This window comes from Oryctolagus cuniculus, chromosome 1 (genome assembly GCF_964237555.1).
Source record: "Oryctolagus cuniculus chromosome 1, mOryCun1.1, whole genome shotgun sequence".
NCBI lineage: Eukaryota > Metazoa > Chordata > Mammalia > Lagomorpha > Leporidae > Oryctolagus > Oryctolagus cuniculus.
The window spans coordinates 113003319-113022731 of NC_091432.1; the positions used below are offsets into that span (position 1 = coordinate 113003319).

General features: G+C 60.4%; 1 protein-coding gene across 4 annotated transcripts in view; it reads left to right on the forward strand.

Moving 5' to 3' along the window:
- The first annotated feature begins 240 nt into the window (after positions 1-240).
- GRIK4 (glutamate ionotropic receptor kainate type subunit 4) overlaps positions 241-19413 on the forward strand; it is a 435012-nt gene continuing 415839 nt past the window's right edge. For 3 of the 4 annotated variants that reach the window (XM_051819403.2, XM_051819421.2, XM_051819410.2), the window contains exon 1: positions 242-461. The gene's annotated coding sequence lies outside the window, so the exon portion shown is untranslated. Of the gene's footprint in view, positions 462-19413 lie in introns of all 4 variants that reach the window. The other variant, XM_051819416.2, reaches the window with a different exon arrangement.

Genomic DNA, 19413 nt, shown 5'->3' on the forward strand with positions numbered 1-19413 from the left:
CCTCAGCTCGGCCGCCACCTCCCGCTCGGCCCCGGCGCCCGGGTCGCCGCAAGTTTGCTCCCGGCTACTCGGAGCCGTCCCCACCCCGCCGCCGCTGCCCCTGGGCTCCAGGCGCACCCGGCCGAGGCACCGAGCGGTCGCAGGGGGCGTGCGGGCTGCGCGCGGGGCGCCGACTGGGCCCCGAAGGGGCGCCCCCCCACCCCCGCCGGCGGCCGAGCGCGGGGCCGCCGCAGTTCCCGCGCTGCCCGCCGGGCGGCGCCCCGCGCCTCCCCGCGCGCCTCCCGCGCTCCCCGCGCCCGGCTCGCTCGCAGCCGGACACAGACTCTGCCTTCAGCTGCCGGCGGATCGTGCTGGAGCCGCCGCGGCTGCCGCGGAAGGGAAACATAGGAAAACAGCAGCCCCGCGGCCGGCCGAGCGTCGCCCGGCCCCCGGCTCAGCCCCCGGAGTGCGGAGCCGCCCAGGTAAGGGCAGCAGCCCGCCGCGGCGCCCCTCCCCCCCCGGCCTGCCCCCGGCGCCCCCCGGGTCCCACCCGCGCCGGCCGCCCGCGCGCCCGCGCCCCGACTTCTGACGTCTCCGCCGCTGCTGCCCTCGGGGGCCGCGGCCCGCGCCCCGGCCCTGCGCCCCCGCCCCTCTGCCGCCCTCGGCCCGCCGGCCCCGCGCTCCGTCCTGCGTCCCCGGGCTCGCGGCCGGAGCCCGCCGCTCTGCCCCGGAGTTCCCGTCCCCGCGCCCGCCGCCCGCCGCCCGCCTCGCTGCGCAGCCCTTCCGCGGCTCCCGGTCCAACTCGCAGCCCTGCCTCTGCCCCCTGCAGGGCTGCCGGCCCCTTCCCGACGCCGGCGCCTCTGCCCCCGCCTCGCCGCCGCCTTCCCCGTCCCGGCTCAGCCCTGCGTCCCCTCGCAGCCCCCTCCCCATTCCCTCGCTGCCATCTGCCTGGGCTGCCCCCTGCCCCTGCGCTGGACTCCGGCCACCACCACACCCCCCGCCCCCTCCGCCCTGCTTGGGGGAGGCAGCGTCCTCCCAGAAAGGACCCTCCTCCCGCGACTCGGGGGGCTCCCCACCATCCCACCCTAGTTCAGCCGAGTGGGAAGTGAGAGCGAAACTCCAGAGACCTGCATTGGGTGCGGGAGGGGGAGGGGTCTGGCTGGCGAGGGAGGGGAGCCCACTGAGTGGCTCTCCAGGGCTGGGCGCCCCGGGACCTGGGTGGGACAGGAGGTGGTCCAAGGCGCCCGGAGCACCTGTGTCTTTCCCCCTTGGCGCCCTGGCTCTGAGGAAAGTGAGGGGAGAGTTGGCGGGGGACCTGGGGCTGGGAGAGGAGGCCGCCCAGGGGTTGGGCCAGGCCCTGTGGCCCGGCTGCCTGGCAGCGGTGGGGCAATGCGGGCTGAGCTGCTCCCCAGCTGGACCTGGGGCTGCGTGGCTCTTGGCATCTGTACTTGATGCTGCCATCTTCCTCTCGGTGCTGTTGTCTGGCGATGCCACGCGGTGCCACCTCCCTGCCTCCCTCCAGTGGCTCTCCTGGGCACATCTCCCAAGGGCCTAGGCAGCCCGGGAAGAGGCGGGGAGCTCTGGGCTCTGCTGGGCCCCTTGGCCAGGCAGTGGGCCTCGGTGGAGGCCAGACCAAGACTGGCCGAGAGGACTGGCCCGGTGGGGAACAAAGGGAACTCCCTTCCCTTTCCTTGCCTGGGGGTCACCTGTGTGGTGGTGACACTTCTAGGAGCATCAGGAGCAGCTGGAGTGGCACCTCCGGGGCCAGGGGCCTCCTGGGTGGGCCGTGGGTCCCCGGGAGAGAAGGCCGGCTCTGTGTCTGCCCGGGAGTCTGTGCTGGCGTGGCTGGGGCTGAGGGGTCTGGCGCAGGTCTGCCGTGGCCCAGGCCTGGCAGGGGAGGAAGTCCCTGGAATTCTGCCGGGCATCATCAGGCCCTCCTTTTGCTGAAGCCTCGGCTCAGGCCTCGTCATTAATCAGGTTTATTATTTTCTTCACTGGCTGGATGTGTTCCTCAAGGTCACGACCCTTTGGAGAGTTAATCTAATATGCACACATTACAGCGTCTGGGTTTGTTTAATTTTCTGTGTTTTATGCATTTCCTGTGGCTGGGGCTTGCCCAGCGGCCTCTTACCTGTCTCACCTGCTGCGCCTCACCCCATCCTCCTTGGCATCTGTCCCCTGGGATCCAGAGGCAGCTGGCCCTGAGGGTGGGAGAGCAGCAGATGCGGGGTGCGGTGGGGGGGGCGGCAAAAGAAGAGGACTTGATTTTCTGTTTCCCCATCCCCTGCCCAGGCCACTGATCGGCACCCAAAGTTCTTCAGGGAGCCTGGGTCTGCTTTGCAGTCTGACTTTCCCCTGAGGACAGAGTGGGAACTTCCGCTGACTGGGAGGGAAGTGGGGGCCCTAGGGAGAAGCTTCCAACTGCTGGGCGCTGGTGGGGGGCTCGCTGGAGGGGGGCGCTCAGCTGTCCCCGAGTTGGATCTGAGCCTGCAGAGATAGCTGGAGGGAGGGAGGGGAGGCTGCCCCAGTGAGATGCGAGCACAGCTCAGAAAGCCAGCGGAGCCGGGTGGAGGAAGCTGGCGGTGGGCAGGTGGCTGGCGTGGGTGGGCAGCCAGGTGCGTGTGTGTGCGCACGCGGGTGGACGCGCCTCTTGGTACCCCGGCCTCAGACTCGTCCCTGTGGTGTGTGCTGCGTTCTGCAGCCTTCCATGTGCTTTCCAGAAAAATGACTTTGTTCGATGGCTCCGAGCTGGACCGCCAGCAGCCTGTGCGGAGGGGTCTCAGGGACCTGCAGACGTGGGGGCAGTGCAGTGCTCTCAGGAGACTGCTGGCTGCCTGTCACAGCCCCGGCCTCTGACCACTTCACCCCGTCACTCTCGGGCAGCATGGCACTTTCAGTCCTCCCCGTGGGGCTGCTTGCCTTGGCGTCCCCACCCCCTGTGCCCCACCCCGGGCCTGCAGGGGTCTGCTTGTTCTGCCTCGGACTCAGCGCTACTCTGGTCCCCGGAACACCTGTGCCCACCCCCCACCCCCTGCCCACTCCTCTTGACCCCCCCCACTGGCTTGTCCCAGGGGGTGGCTCCTTGACCCCTCCTTCAGCCGTCCCCACCCCACTCCTTGTGCGTCAGGCTCCTGCATTCCTTTGCACACCTCTCCTGTCCAGCCCGACCTTGGCTTCATCATTGCCACTGTCCCCCTTCGGGGCCTTGAGCTGCTCAGCACCGGCTTTGGTAAGGAGGGCGGGCTTCCTGGCTGGCCGTCCAGGCACCTGCTGCTCCGTCTGTCTGCCTACAAATGTGGCGCTAACCCCTGGGCACCCTGTCTCACCGCCCTCGGCAGCATCCAGGCTACTGGGTACAGTTCGGATGCCTTTGCTTGGAGTTGCAGGCCCCCAGTGTGTGAGTCCAAGCCTCAGGACATGCCACGGCACCTGGCATGACCTTCCGCCTGCTCCCTCCTCCTGGCCCAGCCCGGCTCTCCTCTTCCTTCTGGCCCATCCACATCTCCCCATTTGCACGGTGCGGGTGACAGAGCTGGCGTTGCCAATGCCTGCCTCCCATTGGAGTTCGAGTCCCAGCTGCTCCACTTCTCAGCCAGGAAGGCAGTGGAGGGTGACTCAAGTGCTCAAGCCCCTGCCACCCATGAGGGAGAACCCGATGGAGTTCCAGGCTCCGGGCTTCAGCCTGGGCCAGCCCCAGCCATTGTGGCCGTTTGGAGAGTGAATGAGACGATGGAAGATAACTCTGTGTTTCTCCCTTATGTAACTCTTCCTGTCAAATAAATGAGTAGGTCTTTAAAGGAGAAAACAAACAAGGAACAAGTGAATCTCTACAGACATGGGGGGATGGCAGCTCCAGCTGCCACGTGTCACACAGGCCCGACTTCCTGTCCTGGCATCACTCCCTACATGGCCTTGGGCAGACAGCTTCACCTCTCAGAGCCTCACTTTTCTCATCTGTAAAATGGGAATGCTCTAGTCTGCTTCAGGATGATTGGCAGTGTGGAACTCAAGAGGGCAGGAGTCTTCCATGTCATGGGTAAGGCCCAGGTGGGGACCCCTTCCACCCTCTCTCTTGGTGGGCTGGGTTGGTGCCTGGCTCCTTCCTGGCATTGACTGCTGTCTGCCCCTGGTGGCCTCCTCACCCAGAGGGCATATCTTTGAGGGGCCAGACCTTTGAGTTTTCACATGCCCCGGCTCCTAACAGGGGGTCCTTTGGCACCCCATAAATTGCACCTGTTCATAGTAGCCACCTGAGAAAAAGTTGCTACTTGGTAGTAACTTTTGTCCTATAACATAGGGGCTGCTGCACGTGGAGCAAATCCAGCATGAACAGAAACCTCTTACCCCCTAGCACCAGGCTAGGTACATGGACCCAGGCAGGAGGGAGTGGATTGCGGGGGTGCCGACCGCTGTGGCTGTGTCATCCCACTGCCCTGCGAGGGAGCAGAGAATTGCTGCACGCGTGTTGACCGCGTGCTCTGCCCCCGTGGCTCCAGCACCCCAGCTACCTGTGAGTTAACAGTGAGCATCTCCGTCTTTACAGATGGGGACGGGGCCCCGGCGGGCCATGCGGTGCCGGTCACACACCTGCTCCCTGTCACAGACCTGGGAGGGCTGTGGACCCCGGTGACTTCCCCTACAGTGGGCAACATTTGCTTTGGAAAGGTGAGAGGGTGGGCGCTATAAAATGCTTTATCCCGGGTCTTGAAGCGGCTGGGTGTTCGGACTGTTCCGTGCAGCCCAGCGGGGACGGGGGTCACCTGGTCCCTGAGTGTCAGGCACCACCCTGCCACCCTTGCTGGCTGAGGATCCCGGTGGGGAGCGCACCTAGAGGCGCGTGTGTTGTTGTGCAAAGCAGGTGTTCAGCCCCAGTGGGAGCCCAGACCAGGGGCTCGGTGGCCCTGGAGGAAGAAGGGCCGCGTGGAGGGCACAGAGGGGCTGCACAGGCAGCGCCGGGGGTGAGGGGAGGGGTGAGCGGCAGAGTGGACGGGGCAAGGGGAGGGAGAGTCTGCGGCTGGAGGAGGAGCAGGGTGTCGGAGTGGACCAGGGTGGGGGTGGGCGGGAGGTAGACGTAACTGAATTCAAGACAGCCTTGAACGCCAAAGAGAAGAGGCTCAGGTGGAGGCACCAGGCCGGGGGCTGACGTAGAGATTCCTGGGGAGACAATGCTGTGCTGCAAGAGGTGCTGAGGCTGGGCGAGGGCGAGGGCAGGGGCGAGGGGGTGCACCTGGCGGGGCCTGGGGCAGCATCTGCAGTGCAGGTGCAGCACGAGAGGCTGACTTCCGGACTTCCAGCCTGGCAGAGCAGGGAAGCTGGAAGGGGGAGTTGACGAGTGTGTCCCGAGAGACAGGCCCCAGGGAGGTGGCTGGAGCGGCTGGGGGACCAGCCCACGTGGCTCTGGGGTGCCTGGCTGGCAGCGGCACCTGGACAAGGGCACCAGGACCCAGGCGTCTCTGAAGCCTGTGAAGCCTGACTCGCACCCCCCGCTCTCCCACCTGCCCTCACTGCACACGCGCCGGGTGACACGGGACCCGTGCCCAGGACGCACCGCGCTTCAGTTCTTCCTTCTGCGTCTGTCGCCTCTCCAGGACAGAGTGCAGAGCTTCCATCCAAGGGGGCAGGGACTGCGTCTGCTTTGCTCATTGGGGTGTCCCTGGTGCTTGCACACAGCAGCTGTTAAGTAAATATTTGTCCTATTTAAGGGGCCGCAACTCGTGTTTAGCAAACGTTTGTAACGGAGAGATCCGCAGACTGCGGAGGGTGAAGAGCGGAGAGGAGGGCCGTGTGGGCCCCAGGCTTCTGGGAGCCGCTATCCCAGGGCTCCCAGGTGAGGCCACACTTCCGGATGTCTGCCACCTCCCCCCTTCTTGGGCACCAGCCGCTCGGCACTGGCCTGTGTGGCCAGCAGTTCCCTGGGTTGCTGGGCCCCGAGACTGCCCGCTGCCCAGCCTCAATCCTGAGTTGGGCATTGGCCAGTCCTTCCATACTGGGAGGTGGTGGGCAGGCCCACGGGGGCCCTCCGTCAGCCCCTCCCCTTTACCTGTAAGGTGGTCCAGCAGAGAGAAGGACAAGCCAAGAGGTGTTGAAAGTCGCTGCTAGGGTACTGGGGGGTTTTAGCCCTGGAAACGTTGAATCGGAAGCTGGGGTATGCAGAATCTCAGTGGGCATCTCGGAGGTGGTGTGCAGGGGGCCACTGGGAGTAGAATCCCAGGCTACCTCAGTTTGCCCCACATGAGCATGGGCACATACTGAGCTCCGCATTGCAGAACTCCTGATCCAGAGAGTTCATGGCAGCCCCCAGGAAGCAGAGGTGCAGGTGGCTTCCCAGGCCAGGGGAGTCACAGCGGTAGGGGTAGGAGGGTGGCTGTGGAGTGAATACGTGTTTGGAGTTGGAGTTTAAAGAAGAGAATTTAATGGAATGAGAAATCAATAGCCCAGAGGAGGTTGAGATGTTTAAGTGAAAGACTAGCTTGGCCGCGAGGCACACTTAATAAAAAAGAAAAGTTGAAGAGGACATGGAGGGTGGAGGCCTGGCCCAGGGCGCGGGAGCTGGGCCTGGCTGCTCTGCCGTCCCGTGTCTGCAGTCCGAAGCAGGCTCCCTGTGAGGGAGGGTGTGTTTCGGGAGTGAAGCAAAGGGTCGCCCTCTGTAGCTGTCTGCCCTTTGAGTGGCCTGGCTGGGCACCTGGCTCGCTCGCCTGAGGCTGGGTGGGGCAGGGGCTGGCCACTTCTGCTCAGATGTCCCAGCTCCTCCCTGCACTCTGAGAAAGGAGCGGGACGAGACGGGCGTGACCTGTGTGACCTCAGCAGGTGCAGCGCGTGTCGGTCAGTGGCGCAGTTGTTACAAATGTTAGTATGTTCTCCTGCTGTGAGAGCATCTCTCATCAGATTCTACAGAGCAATGTCCCTAGAAGGCGGGTGACGGGCCGGGGGCTAGGGCCTTGCCCTTTCGAGGGGTGGTGCAACCTTTTTTTTTTTTTTCTTCCAATCTGAGAATCCGGGAGTGGATTTAGTCCCGGCCATAGATGGCTGCAGGACTGCGGTGGTTCAGTGCCTTATCCACACTGTCCAACAGGGGGCAGCAGAGCAGGGGCAGAAGCCCAGGCTGCCCAGCTTACAGCCCTTTTCCTGGCTCCAGTGACCTCCAGGTGGGAGTGAGAGGACTGGAAAGAGAGACTTCAACAGATGGTTTGTCCCTTCAATTAGGAAACGAAATCAGACTAGAGGGGCGGGTATCATGTCTCAGCAGGTTGGGCCACCACTTAGGACATCCACGTCCACGCAGGTTTGGGTCCCAGCTACTCTGCTTCCAATCCAGCCTCCTGCTAATGTGTCCTCCAGTGCTTTGGCCCCTGCTACCCAAGTAGGAGACCCAGACTGAGTTCTGGCTCCTGGCTTCAGCGTGGCCCAGCCCTGGCTGTTGTAGGCATTTGGGGAGTAAAGTAAACCAGCAGATGAAAGATCTCCCTCTCTCTGCTGCTTTGCCTTTGAAGTAGATGAACAATAAGTAAATGAAATTAAAATCAGATTAGAACTGAGCGGGAGAATGCTCCTGATTTTTTTTTAAAGATTTATTTATTTATTTGAAAGTCAGAGTTACAGAGAGATAGGAGAAGCAGAGAGAGGAGAGAGAGAGAGAGAGAGAGAGAGAGAGAGAGAGGTCTTCCATCTGCTGGTTCACTTCCCAGATGGCCACAACAGAGCTGCGCCGATCCAAAGCCAGGAGCTTCTTCCGGGTCTCCCATGTGGGTGCAGGAGCCCAAGCACTTGGGCCATCTTCCACTGCTTTCCCAGGCCATAGCAGAGAGCTGGATGGGAAGTGGAGCAGCCGGGACTCGAACCGGCGCCCGTATGGGCTGCCAGCACTTCAGGCCAGGGCATTAACTCGCTGCGCCACAGGGCCGGCCCCATGCTCTTGATTTTGTAAGGCACTGGACTGTGGGCTTGTTGGGGGCAGGGGGAGGGCCTTGCTGGCACTAGGCAGACACACAACAGCTGTGAATTCAACAGCAGCAACGCCAGCAGTAACAGTTACTGTCACTAAACGCTTACTAAATGCTGTGCCCCGTGCAGGGCGCTTCTGTGGGTGTCTTGGTGAATTCCCTCAGTCACTGTTGCGGGCTGCGTTTGTGTCTCCCCGCATCTCATGTGCTCCGATCCTAACCCCCAAGGTGAAGGTGGTGGCATGAGGAGGTGGGGCCTTTGGGCAGTGCTTAGGTCACCAGGACGGAGCCTCAGGAGTGAGGTCAGCACCCTTGCTCCCCGAGGAGCCCCCCTCATCTGCTGAGGGTGAGCCAGAAAGCTGGCCCTCGCTGGACACTGAATCCGCGGGCTCCTTGGTCCTGCACTTCCCAGCCTTGGCAACTCTGAGAAATGGATTCCTGCTGTTTATAAGCTGCCTGGTTTATGGTTTTTTTTTTTTTTTTTTTTTTAGGATTTTATTTATTTATTTGAGAGGTAGAGTTACAGACAGTGAGAGGGATAGACAGAGAGGTCTTCCATCCACTGGTTCACTCCCCAGATGGCCACAATGGCCAGAGTTGTGCCGATCTGAAGCCAGGAGCCAGGAGCTCCTTCTGGGTCTCCCACATGGGTGCAGGGGCCTGAGCACTTGGGCCATCCTCCACTGCTTGCCCAGGGCATAGCAGAGAGCTGGATCAGAAGTGGAGCAGCGGGACTAGAACCGGCACCCATATGGGATGCTGGCGCCACAGGCGGAGGATTAACCTACTGTGCCACAGCGCCGGCCCCTTACAGTGTTTTGTCAGCGTAGCCCACGTGAACCGAGACGCACACCTTAAGGTGCTACTGTCGCACCACGTTCCAGAGGACGAGCTGAGGTGCAGAGTCGCTGGCTGGTTTCTGGGAAGTTTCCTAGCTGGGGTGAAGCGGAGCTGACATGGTACGCAGGCAGTCTGATTTCAAACCCTTGTGGCAGCTGTGTGTGTGTGCGTGTGTGTGTGTGTGTGTGTGTGTGCTCGTGTGCATGCATGCATGGAATCCCCACTTTCCTTCTGCCTCCTCACTCCTTTTCCAGCTTGTCTTAAGAGCTGACACCCCAAGCCCCTGCCTGTCTTGCTGTCAGCCAGCATGGGGGCGGCCAGTGGACCCCCATGCCTCTGCCACGTTGGTCTTTCCTTGGCCTGGCTTCTTTGACTGCTGATGGAGAGGGCCACTAGCAACACTGGACAATCAGTGAAGGACCCTGGACTCCGGGAAGTCCTGGCAGGACCAGCCGGGGGCCGGCCCGCTCGCCGCTGCCTCCAGGCCCAGCCCGCTGCCCCTGCTGTCCGTGGCTGTTAGCTGGGAGTCGGCAGATAGCATGAGCAGGGTCCGGGACTCGCAGCAGGGCGAGGGGGCGCAATTGTTCCCGCCGTGCATGCTTGCTCCCAACCGTGTCTCCCCAGCCCAGTTTGTAAGATCAGGACAGGTGTCAGGGTAGGAACTGGGGCTGCCCTCTTTTTGGTGGCAGCAGAGGGGTCTGCAGAGTTGGAGAAGACTAGCGTGGGTCTCGGGTGCCTCGGCCGCACAGCGGGCCTAGCCCTGGAGCTGCAGGACCGCTTAGGCTGCCAGGTTGCTGGCAGTTTTTCACTCCACCCCTCCCCCAACGCAGAGGTCTCACAGGGCCCCAACCTGAGAGGCAGGGAGGGCTGGGGGTGGAGGAGATTATTGTTCCGGACTCTGGAATGTCAGTAACTAGCCGGAAACCCCATAATTATTTGATTGGGAAATTGAATCAGGCCACAAAGCCTCCTGCTCCCTGCCAGGGCTCTGCAGGCTGCCCGGGGCCTGCCCACATGGCACGGGAACACCTGCTCTCCCCAGGTTGAGGCCGTTACACAGAATAGAGCTGCGTTTGTCCAGCAATGACAATGGCTATTTGATTGCTGGGAAAAGCACAACCAGGGAGGTTAAATGAATCACAGAATCTTGTTCCTGGAAGGAGCTTGAGATCATTGCCCCCAGCGTCCCAGCTGATGCTCCTGCAGACAGAGCCCCCGGGGATGCTCCTGCAGCCTCAGCCCCTCGCCCGGCCCCCCCCCCCCCCCCGCCGTGTTTCTCTCTCCCTCTCCTCCACCACCTCTTCTGCAAGCTGACGCCGAGCACCTGTGTAGTCCAGGTGCTGTTCTAGGTGCTTTAGAGCTTATGTTGACTCTTCAGCAGGGCTAAGTGCTTATTTGTTTATTTTGTCAAGATTATTTATTTGACAGGCAGAGTGACAGAGAGGGAGAGAGAGGCAGAGACAGAGAGAGAGCAAGCCAGCTCTTCCATCCTCTGGTTCACTCTCCAAATGGCCACAGTGGCCTGGGCTGGGCCGGACCAAAGCCAGGAGCCAGGAGCTCCATCTGGGTCTCCCACATGGAGGCAGGGGCCCAAGTATTCGGACCATCTCTGCTACTTTCCAGGAGTATTTGCATGGAGCCCAATAAGAAGCGGAGCAGCTGGGACTCAAACCAGTGCTCTGATATGGGATGCTGGTGTCACAGCCAGTGGCTTAACCTGCTGTGTCACAATGCTTGTGTTGTCCCATTCTACACAGAGGAGACAGACCTGCAGGGATCCAGTTGCTTGCCCACGGTCACACATCCTGGTGTGTCACACATCCTGGTCACATCCTGGTGGAGCCAGGATGAAAGTTAGGCAGCCTGGGCCATGGTCTTGACCGCTGGTAATACAGGGCACTGCCTTGCTGGGCTGCTGGGAACAGGAGAGCAGGTGAGAGCAACCAGTGCCCTGCATGGCGTGCCGAAGGGGCTCGGGCCGTGAGTGGCTCCTGAAGCTACCAGAAGCTTAACCTTATGCTGAGGCAACTCTATTGACCTTGGGTCTTTATTCTGCCCCCTCCTTGGAACCCCTGCCAGCCGCCAGGAAGACACCTTGGGAGCAGGAACTAGGCCAGCACGCAGTATCGTCCTCGCTGGGTTTCCAGGGCTCCCTTCCCCACGCTGAAATCCCCTGGCTGGGAGGGTGATGGCCTGGCTGCTCAGAGAATGTCCACGGCTGGCATTTGCCTCGCGCCTGAGATTGTCGCCTGGTGCTGTGCTGAAGGTAGCTGTGCATCCGTCCGTTCCCGAGAGCAGGTGCCCGCGGCTCACTCCAAGGCCGGGCCCTGGGGAAGTATGTGCACAGGCGTCTGGCCGATCCGTCAGCTGCCAGATTGGGCCTGGGAGTGGTGGGGAGCTGAGGTCTTGGGGGCGGCTGCGCCTTGGGGGGCTGGGTGGTGCTGCATCAGAGGGCTGGAAATTCGATGACCCAAATCTAAGAGCACAGGGTGGGCAATTAGGTGGCGAAAGCTCACCAGTTTATTTGAGCCAGAATAGCACCATGTGAGTCTCCTTTGAAAGGTAAGAGTCCTGCCAGAGTCCAGAGTAAATAGGCTGGAACATGAGCTCTGCCAGGTAGGGTGCAAATTGGCAGTAAACAAGGCAATCGTGCTATCTGGGAGCGGAAAGTCAGCGGGAAAAGCGCGTTTCCCTCAGCGGTGGCTGGCCTCCCTCCTCCCCAGGCTCCTCTCCAAGGAAGGGGCTTGGGCGGGGCGTCAGAGGGGGCATTTCCGGAGCTTAACCTGGAGCTGAATTTTTCTCTTAAGATTTATTTTATTTGTTTGAAAGGCACAGTGGCAGAGAGAGAGGAAGAGACAGAGACAGAGAGAGCTTCCATCCGTTGATTTACTCCCCAGTGGGCCAGAGAGCCAGGGGCTCCGAACTCCATCTAGGTCTCCCACATGGGCGGCAGGGGCCCAAGCACTTGGACCATCTCTGCTGCTTTTCCAAGTGCATCAGCTGGGAGCTGGATTGGAAATGGAGCAGCCAGGACCGAAACCGGTGCTCCAATACAGGATGCTGCCATCATTAAGGGGACGGCTTAACCCTGCGGTACCACCAAGCAGGCCCCTGGTGCTGACCTTTGTCCTTCCTCCTGGGCCAGTGATGCCACTGTCCCCGTTGCTCCTTGAATTTCCATGTGCACTTGCTCTTGCAAGTCCTCACAGCAGCCCCACGCTGCGGGAGTGCTTAGTTCCTGTTTGGCAGGGAAGGTCACAGATGCTCGGGTCCCTTGCATAAGGGCACGCAGTGGAGCCTGGTATCACCCAGGCCTGCCCTTTTCTCTTATAGCCCTGCTGCACCACAGTGGCCAGAGCCTCCCTAAGGAGCCTCCAGCCCCCAGCAGGGGAGGAACTGAAGCAGCTCCCAGGGAGCGGGGGGAGGGATGGCAAGGCCAGGTCCCGCTGAGCCTGGATGCCTCTGTGAGGTCCTCAGAGGTCATCGTCCATCTCTGAGGTCCTCAGAGGTCACCATCCGTCTCTAACACAGACACGGGCTCCTTCCTCAACAGCTAGGGCCGTAGCAGCCCACGGCAGGTGCTCACCGCACGTGACGGAGGGGTCTTCAAGAGTCCGTGGCAAACGCTTATTAAGAAAAAGCTGTGCTTGGGTTTCAGAATTCTTGGCACCAAAATTAACTTTTTTGTTTTGTTTTGTTTATTTGAAAGGCAGAGAGTCTGAGAAAGAGAGAGATAGACACAGATGGAGAGAGATCTTCCTCACATGTCCACTGCAGCCAGGGCTGGTGGAACTCAGCCCCAGTTTCCCTCATGGTCGGCAGGGGCCCAGGAGCTGGAGCCATCACCTGCTGCCCCCTAGGGTGCGCGTGAGCAGGCAGCTGGGATTGGAAGGTGTGGGGTGCGGGTATCACAGGCAGCCTCTCACTGCTCTGCCGAATGCCACCCAAGCTTACCTTTTAGCTCTGTTCCCCTTTTGCAGTGCTCTCCTACCTGTTGAATGCATGGCTTCCTTTCTTTTCTTTTCTTTTTTTTTTTTTTTTATTTGACAGGTAGAGTTAGTGAGTGAGAGAGAGACAAAGGTCTTCCTTCCATTGGTTCACCCCCCAAATGGCCACTACGGCTGGCGCTGTGCTGATCTGAAGCCAGGAGCCAGGTGCTTCCTCCTGGTATCCCACGTGGGTGCAGGAGCCCAAGCACTTGGGCTATCCTCCACTGCACTCCCGGGCCACAGCAGAGAGCTGGCCTGGAAGAGGAGCAACCGGGACTAGAATCTAGCGCCCATATGGGATGCTGGTGCCGCAGGCGGAGGATTAACCAAGTGAGCCACAGCGCTGGCCCCGAATGCATGGCTTCCTTTGTGAGCTCGTGTCTGCAGGGGCCCTGAGTCTGGGGGCCCCAGCCTCGCAATGAGCCCGGCTGTGGAAGGCTTGCGTGTATGGCCCTCGACTCACAGATGCGGGGCTTGAGAATCAGCCAGGTGGTGCCCAGAATGCCTTTTGTCACATGGCTCATGGGACTGGGCTCTCAGGTTAGTATAACCGCAAGGGAGCTGAATCAGCACCCAAGGACCCTGGGTGTGCCTGGACCTGGGCCCTAAGCATTGCACCTTCTGCTCAAACGCAATCCAGCCCAGCGTTAGGGGGCTCTGAGGGCCTGGTGAGAACTGAGGGGTGTATGGGGTGACCACATTGACTTTAGGTTAGGGGTGGGGTGGGTCAGGAGGAGGCTCTGAGGCAGAGGCCCAACCCCGGTACTGTTCTTCCAGGCTCAGCCTTTGCAGCCATTTGGGGAGTGAACCAGTGGATGGAAGATCTCCCTCTCTATTTTGCCCTCTTTGTCTGTAACTCTGCCTTTCAAATAAATGAAACAAATCCTTTTTTTTTTCTTTAAAGAAAAAGGCTACCTAAGTTGCCTAAAGTCACAGAACCAGCCTGTGCAGAGTGGAAGGTGGCCCAGGTCTGACCCAAAGCCAGCACGGAGTCAAGGACTGAGAGGCGCAGGTGTGGCCCTGAGCCCGTCCTCTGTGCCGACCTGGGCTTCGGCTCCTGCACCCGTGCCATCCCTGCCGCTCTGCCCCTGCAGGCTCCTACCGGCCACGTGGACCGTGCAGAACGGCCCCAGCGCCCGTGCTGCTCCTAAACTGGAGCTGCTTCCGCACTGGCAGTCAGTGGGGAGCCGGAGCCGCAGCCGCAGCCGCAGCCGCAGCCGCAGGAGAGTGAGATGTGCTGTGCTCGCTGCAGGGTTTCCGGGGTCCTGGAGGGCGGGAGAGGCTCCAGGGGAGTCCCCTGCGGGTGAGAGAGGCCGAGTGGCCACATTTACCCAGCAGTGGAGGGGGAGGGAGCTCCCTGGCTGTGCCCAGCCTGCGCTGGGGTGTGCGTCTTCCCAGAGACCCTGCTGCTTCCCAGGGGTGCACCTCCCATCCTCCAGGGTGTGCTGGGCTGGGGAAGACGGGCAGTCGGCACTTTTGGTCCCTCTATTACTTGGCTGAGCAAGTTAGCCCGACTCACGCTAAGCCGCCCTGACGTGTGGCCTGGACTAGTGAGAGGGATGGCGTTGTGCTCAGTTTGTGTGCAACTGGCAATCAGATAAAGTTCTGTTGTCGTCCAAGGCTTCCTCCAATCAGGTGGGAGAATGAGGGGCCTGGTGGTCCACTTAGGACCCCGGAGGATGAAACCTTTGGCCAGCTCAGCCCAGCTCACTTCCTCTGGGAGGCCTGCCCTGCCTGACTCACCCCTTCAGCTCTTGTTGGCTACATATTAAACCTCATCAAAGACATGCATGCTGCTCCGGCTGCTGACGATTGTATCTGTCTTCAGTGCGTTGGTTCTGTCACTCCTGGTTGACTGGGGGTTGGCTGAGGTCAGGGACTGTGGGTCCCCTCCTCAGAGCCTCTCTCAGGGATCCCGGCCACTGAGAGCTGCCTCTCTGCAGTGCTGACTCTGGTTCCCTGGGGCAGCTTTGTACTCTGCCTTAGGGCCTTTGCACATGCTGTTCTCCCTTCCTCCACCTCCTCTCCTGCTCTGGCCTTGTTACTGTGTGTGCTCTCCTCAGCCTCTGGGACGCTACCCCTGTGTGCTCCTGGAGCACTTCCCACACTGCCTGGTGGCTCAGCCTCCATCCTGGGTTCTGAGCTCTGGGAGACCAAGGGACCAGGCTACCCCATCCAGTCCTGTGCCACACACTCTGACACAGGGCCCGGCACTCTGCAGGATCTTGCCAAGTGTCTGCCACGAAACGCAAGGTTGCTGAACATCAGAGAGAGAGGAGAAAGGTGCCCATCTGCACTGGCAGGACTGCCCTTGGCCGTGACTCGCTCAGCTGAGCCTGAGCCCCAGCCTGGGTACCGTGAGCACCCCTGTTTGATGCAACCTGGATTCCTGACACCTGCGCACGCACGTGCCCAGGCCGGCCCCTCTTAGCTGTGTGGGGGATCTCACTGCCTGTCCATCCCTGGAGCAAGGTCAGGCTGATGCGTGTGTATCCCAAGGCTCCTGTTAGAGAAAAGCCTCCTTCCCCCAGCCCCACCCTCCACGCCACAACCTCAGCTTCACATCGTGAACTTTGCTTTTAGGGGCTTTCCCATCCGGTGTCTCCTGTGTCCCCAGCAACCCTGGCAGGTGGGTGCTGTTGACCCATTTCACAGATGAGGAGACAGAGGTCCAGAGTGGCGAGATGGACATGTGCCAGATCCCACAGCCAGGGTCGCAGCAGAGCTGGAGTCCTGTTCTTTCTCCAGTGTCACAGCTCTAGCACTCCCTTCCTGATGGCTCAGGGGCCCTCCTATCCTTCCTTAGCACCTGTGTGTCCCTGACCTTGGAAGGACCTGTGTCCCGACTGCCAGGTGCTGGTGGGGAAGGAAGTCTGCCTTTGACAAATAGCCCTGTGGTCCCAGGACGTGCCGGGCTAATTCAAGTGCAAACAGTGTATTAGTATTTATTACTCATGCTCTACTGCTAATAAAATTTGAGTTTTAAGAATAATGGTGAGCAAATGAATCCGCCGATGGCCTGGGGGCAGGTGAGAGGGAGGAGGGTGCAGGGAAGGAAATTTTGTTGGGGGTGGAGGGAGCCTGACGGGAACCCAGCTGTGGCAGCTCAGGACACTGTCCCTGGCTGCCGTGGGGGTGGGGGTGGGGGTGGGGGTGGGTGCCCCATTCTTGAGGGCTGCCCCGCTGCTGACCGGTTCCGGGAGTCCTTGAGCTGCACAGCAAGGCGTGTTGGGAAGCACATTTGCCAACGCACAGCGTCTCCGGTTGAGGAGGTAGCTGCGGCTGGGTGAGTAAGCCCCCAGTTATCTATTTCAGTTACCAGTGCTTAAGAACTTTAATTTGGGCAGGCGTTTCCTGCCAAGCCTGACCCCTGCCTTCCAGGAACACCTTCGTCTTCTGACGACCAGGTTACTGGGCAGGCTGGGTTCTGCTGGGCCCTGCTCTGAATGGCATTCAGAGACCTAAGGAGGTTTTAGGAAACACCGAGGGGGTGTGCCTTGAGCTCCAGGATGTGGGAAAATCGAGACCTCTGGGCTATGGGGGGACTTGGAGCTGGAGAGCATTTCGGAGGCGAGGGGAGCTCTGATCACCAGGCCTTCTTCCCTACAGTGGATAGCACCTCTGTCCTGCCTGTGTGTTCAGGACCGTCAAGGGCTGCAGAAAACACCCACTTAAGAAAGCTGCAGCCTGGGTGGCTTAAGAGACCGGGTCCCTGCCACTCGCAAGGGCTCCTGGATTTAGCTCCAGCCCAGCCCCAGTTGTGGACATTTGGGGATGAACCAGCAGATGGGAGCTCTCTGTCTTTCCTTCCGCCTCTCTGCCTCTTAAATAAAAATGAAGAGGGAAAAGAGAGATGAGACCTACAGCTGTGACTTTTGAGTCAAGGAACTCAAAATGATGTGGTGCCGCCGCTGTGGCATATCAGGTTAAAGCTATGGCCTGCAGCGCCAGCATCCCAGATGGGCGCCAGTTCAAGTCCCAGTTGCTCCACTTCCAATCCAGCTCCCTGCTAATGTGCCTGGGAAAGCAGTGGAAGATGGCCCAAGTACTTGGGCCCCTGCACCTGTGTGGGAGACTGGGAAGAAGCTCCTGGCTCCTGGCATCGGCCTGGGCTAACCCTGGTCATTGCGGGCATTTGGGGAGTGAACCAGTTAGTGGAAGATCCCCCCCCCCCACCATAACTCTCCTTTTCAAATAAATAAATCTTTTTTTTTTTTTTTTTAATGAGGGTGATGGCTCAATTTTAGGAAAATGGGACGGGCTAAGCAGGAGGGTGCAGGCCTTCAGCATCTGAAGCCGGCGCCTGGGCTTTCCTGGGAGGAAGCTGAGCTCTGCTCAACACCGGGCTTGTCGGGGCTTACACACTGTTGGGTATTTGAGATTTCGCTGTGTAGGTGGTACCTGCAGTATCTGAGAATTCGCCCACCAGGGCCACAGAGGTCAAGACTGTAGGTAGCTTGAAGGTCGTTGCACTGGGTCAGTGCACGTGGTGGGTCTCGACAGGAGGAGCAGTGGTGTTTTCCTCCCCGCCTCTTCTTCTTGCCCTCTTCCACCCTGCTGTGGGCGCCTGCTCGGGGGCACTGCCTAAATGTGTGCGCAGACCCTGAGAGCCTCCTGCCCCACAGCCCAGGCATTCTGCCCAGGTGCTCGTCCCTGCTCACGCCAGCCCTGGGAGGGCACCGGCGTCATCCCACTTTACTGGGGCAGGAAACTCTGGCCCGGAGGCCTAGGGGCTGGCCTAGGGGGTCTGGGCAGAGCTGAGCTCTCCTAGGGCCTCGCAGCCTGGCTCCAGGGTGTCCCGCCAAGGGTTGCATCGGGACCTGCAGCTGTCCTGTGGAGCGGTGGCATCCCCTCCCTCTCCCCTTTACTCTCAAGTGAAGAGCTTCGCTGTGCCCCATCTCTGGATGCTGGGAGCAGGAAGAAGGGTTTCAGAGCACCTGGCAGGTGTTTTACCTTCCGTGTGCCATAGACTGCAGGGAGCAAGGCACCCAAGGCCTGAGCCAGGGCGTCTGCAGTCACTGGGCTGCCCAGGCTCTGGTCAAGGGTGGTCCTCCTGGACTCCTTGGCTGCTTCCTCCCCTCAGTCCTAGAAGGGGCTCAGCTAAGCTCTCTGCATCCCCCTGGGTCCACCCCACCCTACCCCACCCCGCCCCAGCCTCCTTTGGTCTGGGAGCCCCCATGCCATGGGATCTGCCCAGGGTGCAGGCTCTGTGGCCCTGCAGTGTCAGCAGGGACTACCCCCCTCCCCCCCAGCTGGGAGGCATTGAGTCAAGGTCTTTTCAGAGGGGGAGAGGGTCGTGTTTAGACGTTTTGTGTAAATTCCTTATATTGTGACTGTTAATTGAATGTCCATTGATTGCTTGTCAGGGCTTTGATTTAATCTGTCCTTCCCCTCCTGAGTCGCAGTCAGCTGCTCAAACACTCTGCTCGCTTTGCCCTCGTTTTTCTTCCTCTAATGTGGACTCCCTCGCTGCACCCCCAAACCTTGGTTTCATTTCACTGGCTTCGTAATTAGCATCTTTGTTTGCTGGCAATGGCCTTGGCCTCCCTGCAGCCTTGCCTCCCTCCCAAGTGCATTCCTGTGACTCCTGCCTCAGCCAGAGTTTTCGGCAGGGTCTGGACACACAGGGCTAGGCGGAGGCGCCTGTGCCTCTCCTTGGGGGATTCGGATGCTCCGAGCTTTCCTGTGGAAGGGCAGTGACCTGGACACTTTGGCCATGAGCCCTGGTTTCTGCTACTTGCTTCATTCATTGGTTCACCTATTGCAGTGGGTGTTCTTTGGGACACCGACTCCTTGCCAGCTGTGAGTTCAGCATTAAGAGGGCAACTTCCCGAGCTCAGCACAGAACTGCTGGGTAGTGGAGAAGTCAAGGAGCAGACAGTGCAACATGGTGTGCCAGGGAGGGAGCTGACGCGGGGGGCCTGGGGACACAGAAGAGGGCTTTGAAATCAGATGTGGGCGGCAGGGAAGGCTTCCTGGAGGAGGACTAGTTCCTGCACTGCAGCCTGAGCTGGGTTTTAAAGGTGAGGGTGACAGCCTTCCGGACAGAGAGGATCCTGTTGTGGCGGGGCCCAGGGGGCACCGGGAGGGAGAGGCGGCAGAGGGGACAGTGAGGGGCTGCTGGTGTTGGTTCTGACGATGGCGCCGGGCACTTGCTGAGCTGGGTTGTGTCTTCGGGCCCTTCCTTGGATTGCCTGGTTGAGTCCTGTTAACAGCCCTGCCCGCAGGGGGTGGTGGTGGCCCCTGTAGCAGCTGAGCCCAGGCCCCACAGGGCTTGGTGGAGAAGCAGGGGCATGCCCCCAGGCAGTGGGGTTCAAGGTCTCTGTGTCTGTAAGGCCCCTGCTGCCTTGCACCTGTTGGCTGGCCCAAAGAGGGTTGTGTCACCTGCCTAGGGGGAGGGAGAGTATTCCCTGCAATGTCACATCATAGAGGGTCTCGTGTCCACCTAGAAGTTGGAACTTAATGCTGAACACAACGGAGAGCCCTTGAACATTTTTTTGGATAGAAATAGCTTGATCAGGGAAGGCGTTTAGCGTAGCCGTCGAGATGCCCACGCCCCACCTGGCTCTGATTCTGGCCGCCGTCCCCGACTCCAGCTTCCTCCTGATGCTGCAGGCAGAGGTGCCCATGCAAGTTCGGGGCTTCCTGCAACCCACATGGGACGC